The sequence below is a fragment of the Sinocyclocheilus anshuiensis genome, unplaced genomic scaffold (genome assembly GCF_001515605.1).
Source record: "Sinocyclocheilus anshuiensis isolate Anshui unplaced genomic scaffold, SAMN03320099.WGS_v1.1 scaffold1536, whole genome shotgun sequence".
Taxonomy (NCBI): Eukaryota; Metazoa; Chordata; class Actinopteri; order Cypriniformes; family Cyprinidae; genus Sinocyclocheilus; species Sinocyclocheilus anshuiensis.
This window is the reverse complement of record NW_015555801.1, coordinates 147,194-155,155: the sequence shown is the minus strand read 5'-3', so window position 1 is coordinate 155,155 and position 7,962 is coordinate 147,194. Positions and strand designations below refer to the sequence as shown.

Genomic DNA, 7,962 nt, shown 5'->3' with positions numbered 1-7,962 from the left:
TTAGTCAAGAACCTTGGAACATTCATCAGCTAATCAGAATCAAGATGAAAAGACTTGATGGCAACATTTACAAGTTCTATACACATGCTTATGTTAAAATGTTTGTTAGCTTACTAATCAGTAGAGTAAGATATTATTGCTAACAAAATAAGCGAGGTACTGGGAGAACATTCCCTGGCTGCCCGAGGGATTTGGTAATAGAATTCTCCTGACTGGATGACATAGAGATGAAACAGGGACACCGACCTAATGAGCTGCAGCTAAAGACTAGAATAAACTAATGCGTTTGTTCTTTGTCATGGCTAAAGCTAACATACATTAGCTTATGATATCACCTTGACTAGTATGTGAAACTAAGACACAGGAATTCTTTGTACTTGGAAAGTAAACTACATTGAATTTAACTTTCATATCTCATAATAAAAACACCTTATAATCTAATAGAGTTTTTATTGTCTGGCCTTGAGTATTTTCCCAATTAGATACACTAGGAAACAAGTTCACATATTAAAACTCCCATTTAACGACACCATTACAATAAGGACAAAAATAAGAAGCAGGGCCTACATCTGAAACTTGGAATGGCAAAGCATTCCCCCAAGAAATATCTTTTTTTGGAAAGATACATTGGCTGCACCCCAGAGATTTGGCTCTCATAAGCTAGCCACACACAGTATGCAGCCTTTGTTCCACTGAAAGCATTTGTCTTCAGTGCAGCGCAAAGAAGAGGGGTTAAAATCCAATTCAATCGATACCACTGGAGACGTACAGATACAAACAGAGGCTAAGGACCCCTCCCCTTCTCCAGCTGAAAGTTAAAATAGAATAAAATGTTGAAATGCCTTTGAAGTTTCAATACCAAACCCTGAGCAAGTCAATACTCACCGTATTGTTACAGATACCAAGAAATTTCTACAGAAATCCACAGAAAAACAATGACAGTCCTACCTACATATTCACATTGAGATGTTAAATGTTGTCTACTTGTACAAGGTAATGTATTTCTGAACAATAAATGGTGTTTTAAACATTTGCAGGGACCTATTAGAGACTTAATGTAAAATGATGTAAAATTAGATGACTGTCCCACCACTAGGACCAACACCCAACATTCACCCTCCATTCTCTTACCTTACCACCTTCCCTCCAGGTTAACCCTGTGTGTCCCAGCTAATGAGGAGTTTCCGTGGCCTGCTGAGCTCCCGGGATGGGATGGAGCTTACCCCCGGTGTGGGACTGTGGGAGCGGGACAGTAGAGCACCGGTGTCAGCCTCCGCTTCGCTGCACATACATCATGCCGGTCATTAGCGGAGGATCAGGCTGGACCTTTGGCCAGCGCGCCACTGGCGGCAGGGAGGGGATGGCCATAAAAACCCCAGGCTCTGTCACTCATTGTCACTTACAGCGAGAATTTATCAGGGCCTCTGCCTGCGCACCGATGAATAATGAATGAGGTTCTGGAGCTTTGCCTTGACGCTCGGGTGCTAATGGGGCTGGAAAGCTGCGGCAGGACCATCCTTTGTGCCGGGAGGTTGCACTGTCGGGGTACGGACTGGCCTCTATTGGTAGGCGAGCCTGGCCATAATATCACAGTCACAGTGAGGTCTGCCCCTTCTTCTCTTGATGTCCATGCCTGTAGCACCTTCTAGACCTTGGGTAGTCTATTCTGTAACACCAAAGGTGTAAGGAAGTTTAACACCAGTGCCTATTTAAGCAGTATTAGAGCCCTCGGTTTCGGAAGTGTCAGAATTCTTGTACAAGTAGTGCGTGTTGACATTCCCTTGTTTTATTGGGCATGAGACTGGATGAATGTTGTTATTTTGACATAAAGCTGCTTAGGGTGGCCTAAGAGGAGTTAAAACTTACCCTTGAATATAAATATGGAAGCACTTTTGCCTTCAAGATCTGTATTCAGGGAAGAGTAGTTTATCCCTCACTGGGCGCTTTAGGATAGACTCATAAAGACTAGCATATTGCATCAGTTGTGAGTATCCTCTAATAAAAGAAAGCATTTTTAGTTTTAGGGCAAAGACTTGATTCATATCCAAAGAGCAATGATAAAAAAGCTCAGTTTATTTTACTCGTTAATTCCGAACAAACTCGAGACGAGATGAACACATCTGACAGCTTGGGACCTTTGTATATCTGAAGAAGCAGATAAAGAGATATGAAGACACTTCAGAATCTATAAATGATATCCCTGTGCTATACTATCGACCTTGTTTTGCATGTAAACAGTGTGAAATGTAGGAAATACTGTCGCAATCAAACGTGTGGAGTTGTGCACCAAAACTTCTTGTGAGAAAAGTTTGCTTTCTGGACCGAAAAGGACTGCTCAGTTTACACACTTTTGATACTGTAACTAACCATAAAACTCTACACTCCTGATGAAATGAAGAGTTCAAATTCAGTCTTAAAGTCTTGGAGCGAAAGAGTTTTTGATTTATTCAGAGAAAGATTTTGGGGCGAAAAAAAAAGAAACAATAAACAAGCGAACATTCTGAGCTTCTGCCAAGTCTCAGAGAACTTTCAGCTAATTACGAGCAAAGCCCCACACCACAGAGAACTTGCATCCGTCGCTGTCTGAGGATGACAAAAGGCTTAGAGGGGGCAAGAAACAAACAAGCCCCAGAATAAGAAAAAGGCTTTCCAGCTAGCTGCATGGGCGACAGAAGCATCTAATCAGTTTTTTTTTTTTTCAGTGCTGCCTTCAGCGTCGCATCCAAGGCGCAGTTCCTCTGATCAGCGAGCGAAGGGGCTCTCCCACTGCGCCAGTCTCCTGTCCTCTGAACCACGGGTCAGTCCTTGGTGAGTAGCCTTGCTCCTCCATCTCCATCTATGGTGGTGCATCCCATCTTCATTACCATGCAGAGACACATGCCGGGGGTAACTGCACCCCAGGACTGCCTGGAGGGGCTGCGCTCTATCCAGCCTCCATCGGGAACTCCTGCGCTGCTGGGTGACGGCGAAATGGGAGCGCAGGATGGAAACGCAGTGCATTAAGTGACTCCGTGCCTCAGGGTCAGAGAGGAGGCGACGTGGCATCTCTGCCGAGCGATCGTAAACAAGCAGAGGATGTTAGATCTCTTCATCCTATTCAAATGCTTTATTATGCTGATTTTTGAGCAAACTGTAAACTAATCAGGGCAACTTTTGACCCGTTCTCGCATGCACACAGGGGGAATTGTCGGAAAGGTTAGGCGCTGAGAGTCAATTCTGGTGCCTCGCCTCAAACTTTGCACTCTCTGGATCATTTCAAACAAACATAGGGAGAGTCTGAGGCTCTGTTGCGGTGGAAGAGATTTCATGCGGCATACTTAATTGGAAGGGGGTTGGTGGACCATTGCGAGGAATATTCACATTCAGTATGCACATTGGAACCAAAGTTGTAAATAGTTAATTATGACTCTGTATGCAAATGTTGGCCTTTAAATGAATTCAAGGAATAATTTCCATGTTCATGTATTTGCATAAATGCATATTACACACTCAACACCTCAAAATGTCATAAAGAGTGATACAAATTTTAGTTGAAATCCAATGTATTAACTTGCTATACCTCATACAGTTCACAGAATGGATCCTGAGCACACGCAAAAAGAACACAAAAGTATCCTGTTTATACACTACTACAGGTTTCAGTATTTTTTACATATTAACATATGCATTATACATTTACAATTATATGTAGCCTACTGTACATTAGAATTAAGTAAAAAAAAAAAGGTCAAGGGTGATTAAACTGCCCTTACATCATAATGAAAATGACTCAATTTTAGTTTAAAGTAGTTTGCAGTTACTTTAGTATCTTTGTAAAGTCCTAAAATACAAATATTTTAACAAAATTGCCTCATTGCTTATTTTAAAAACATGTCTGTCAAATCAAACTCATGTGGTGCAACGAACATGCAGGATAACATATCTACATTAACAAAAATAAAACATAAAATAGAAATAGACATCTAAAAGAAAACAGGCAATGATCTTCAGGAAATTACACATCATTATAATTATACATAGTAATTTCCAATTTTCTTCATAGTATTAAAGTTTCGAAACAAACTTTAGAAATCGACATGAATAGATCTTGGCATGTTTTAAACCAGATTTTTAAACATTTTTTTTTTCCTTTCTTCACTTTGGACACTCTTATTTTTCAAAACAGAATGCCCCCTTAAAATTGTTAACAAATAAAGTGATCCCAGAAGCAACTACAATCACAACAATCAACCGATGCAAAGAAATAGACTTTTCAATGTCATTTTACCCAACACAAACAGTGATCCTTCGCAAATTCTTCACTGATCACCAATTGCATTGAAGATCCAACACATTATTGTTATTCTTATTCCTGGTGGGCTGGTCTTAAGACAAAGCCTGAGCTCTGGCTGACAAGAACAGGTAGAGAGGAGGCGGGGGAGGGAAGGCGGGCAGCTAGGACAACTGTGTTAATTGGACTTTACAGTAACAGTGTGACAGGTGTTGTTTGGGGGGAAAAAAAAAACAAAACACTCGCCGAGAGTTGGGAAAAGAACACACCGAGCCGTTTGTCAGGAAAAGGCAGCTCCATCCTCCCCGCAACCTTTTCCCTTGCTGTTTTCCCTCAAAATTAATGCTGTCTGCTTGTTTATCACTGACAAAACTTCAGGCCAGCATCCTCACACTTTTTTTGGCCCTGCCACAAGGAGGTGGGGCTAAGCCTCATTTTTAAGCACTCCCTCTGATAGAAGCCCACGTCAAGAGTAGTCCAACATGATGCCCCCCACCCTCATGCCTAGATATGCCGCATTTGTCATTTAGAAGAGAAAAACGAGGTGTTTTTACAGATGCGGCAGGTCATGCCACTTTGTTGTTTCGTTGCTGTCAGAGCAAACTACTTTTAAAACACAGGATGTCTTCTCTTGCGTTAAAAGCTGTCAACAAATAGAGCCGACAACAGCTCGTTCCCAGCATTCTCCCCAGGCAAAGGAATTGGTCCAAAACAGATGTTTCACCTCTAAATATATATAGTCTGTTGCAGTTGCTTGTGATGGAGTACATACAAAGTAATTTTGTCTGTCGGTACAAACTTCAGCTATCTCCAGCTGTGTTGCCATCAACTCCAAACCACTTTGAACGTGATTTCAAAGCTGTATTCTTCTCAACGAAGGACTCACAAGGTCATCAGCCAATGAAAAGCATCTCGGCGGCGACTCTGCCGACAATTTCAGCCTTCCCTGCATCGCAGCCTGTCTTTCTTCTCGTAATGATTGGAGACCAGCGGTACAGCCTCCGATGGCAGACAGTACAGAGGAAAGCGTGGGAACGTACAGGCAGACGCAGGCTTTTGCTTCGGCGTGCAGCGAGGCCACAGGTTTATGCAGGAATGCCTGTGGTCGCATGCTCACCGCGTAAATCAAGGCCCCAAAACAGAGCATTTCATTCACTGAGGTTGGGGAGGCAAAGCTATGAGGACGCCTGCATCTGGTAGCGTTTTTGATTTACTAGGGACCTGCACAACATTACAGCACTGGAAAACGGTGGGAGCCCGAGTCCAAAGGGCTCTAATGCGTAGGCGAAGGCAGTCTAAAGGATTCGGTCGTAGTGGTTGGCATCCAGGAGTGCTTTGCCATTTCAGAGGATATGAGACCATGAGTAAATGCGCTGGATTAAATGAGTTTTTCTGTATGAATCTGCAATAAAAAAACTAAAAAACAAGCTTTCCAATGGGAGCAGAACTCGTGTCAGAGTAATAGCACTTGAAACGAGAATATCACATTATCACATCTGACATGTTTATGACATGGCAACACACAAACAATAAACTTACTTCTTTGCAGTACAAGCTGTAAAAATTAAAAGGAAACAAGTTCTGCATAATAATTCTACATAACATCATGCTACAAGCTCATTTTTTAATGAAGATTGAACTTCTCCAGACAAGACTGTACTTAATTCAGAAATCAACCTAAATGCAAATAAATGCAAATGATTAAGTCCTTAAAGAAAGAAAACAAAGTGATGAAAAATGCAAACAAAACTGATTATTTATGGAGAACTTACCTTGACACATGGAAATCAATCATTTTTCTAAGATTTAGGAGAACTTTGTTTAATTTGCACTTTTTTCCTAAAATGAGATACGTTACATTTACATTTTTACATTGATTCATTTGGAAGGTGCTTTTATCCATTATATTATACGTTATAGTCAGTAAAAGAGTAAAATTAACAAAAATGAACAAATAACACTAAATTTAGTGCATTTTTAAATCAAAAGACAAAAACTATGCCTAAAACAAAAAGATGTATAAAAATTAACAAATTTATTTTAAATTTTCATTTGAGTACAATCTGACAAAATAACAAGCATGCCTTCAGTAATTCAAAAAAGTACTATAAACCGAATGAAATGACAGATACAATCCTAATAACCAAACAAATATGATCAGTTAATGCATTGCAGACTTAATTTGCATAAAAAGAAAAAAAAATCTAATAGCAATGCTTCACCATTACCATTTACATACAGCTTACACAATGAACCGTCTATCTCTCGTTAATTATTTTTTTTCAGAATGATTTCAATTACTTTACACTCCAGATTGTAGTCCAAAAGAAAATAATGGCAAACATTCTCTCTTTTCATGCTTACTCAAGCAAGTCTATTTACTTTTTTTTTTTTCATTCGCAGCTTGATGGAGGGAGGCAACAGGATGGGATGTGACATTTTGGTTGGAAAGGCTTCAGAATTCAAAGCAGCTGTGGGTAAAAACCACCTGGAAAGACATTCTCTGGATCAGATTTCTTTTGAAACCTCAACCTAGCATTTGTTTCCAATTGTTAGTTTGCGAAAACCCCCAAAAGGTGCTAGAGATGCTTCCTTGGTCGGGCAAAATGGGCTAAATATACCAGGAGATGCTGTTCAAATGTTTATGGGTCTTGCTCAGAGGGTAGCCTTTTTTAACTTTGCTAAGGTTTACCACAGATGACCATGTATTTCCCCATGCTTCCTCTGGGAAGGAAAAAAAATGCTTAATACATAGAGTACATGGACAATAACACTGTGCATATGTTTGTGTAGTATGCCTACAAATGTCAGTTTGTAGATTACTGTCATGTAAGTAAATGGAAGTTTTAATGGTTGTTTTAACATGATTTTTAACAGAAAAAAATTTCTTATGCGATTAAATGTTATTACAAATAATACAATTTTAACATAGTCATGCATAATGACTTCAAAAAGGTAAAAGGGTTTAGAGTAACAGGGTTGACATTTTAAAGACTTTACAAGTCTTGTGGTAAAACTACAACGTCCTTCGAAAAGTGTATTTGTAGAAATATCGTTTTAAAAAAAGAAAATATATTTATATATATATATAATATTTTTTGTTGATGCGTGTAGAAAATGTCTATTGTAACAAAATAAAAGCTGGAATCAGATACTCATTGTTAAAGTCATTTTTTTTTCACTCGTATATGAGGGAAAAGCGTTTTGTAGAATGACCCAATAAAGAAGAAACGGAAAGTAAAAACAGAATCATTAACAATACATAAGGCACAGTTTACTCGCTGTTGTTCTTCTTTCCTTAGAAACCACAGTTCTAAGTTAACAATACATAAGGCAGAGTTTACTCGCTGTTGTTCTTTTTTCCTTAGAAACCGCAGTTCTAAGATATTGCCAGATACAGCATTTTGGAGAAAACTTTTCAAATAAAAAAAAGAGCAACGGTTTGAATGGTGAATGTTTGGAGATCATCCCTTGATAATTCTATTCCCCTCACAAACTAATTGGTTTAAAGTTGCCAAGCATGCGCCACAAGCTATTTCAAACCTGCGTGCTATTGATATTTCATGTTTCAAAGCACGAATCCTTTCAATAAAGAGAAAAAAATGCCTGAGATGCGCTAGCTATTTTCCTCTATGCGTGTCCACAGGGGGAAACGAACAGTGAGGAACCCGGATTCTGTTTTCTTGTTTTTT

At 39.5% G+C, this 7,962-nt stretch overlaps 1 long non-coding RNA gene across 1 annotated transcript; it reads left to right on the top strand.

The window, feature by feature from the left end:
• The first annotated feature begins 2,714 nt into the window (after positions 1-2,714).
• LOC107674931 (uncharacterized) lies at positions 2,715-6,999 on the top strand. The gene is made up of 2 exons (XR_001632561.1): positions 2,715-2,808; positions 6,674-6,999. It is a non-coding gene; the product is annotated as an uncharacterized LOC107674931 (long non-coding RNA).
• Positions 7,000-7,962: the final 963 nt, after the last annotated feature.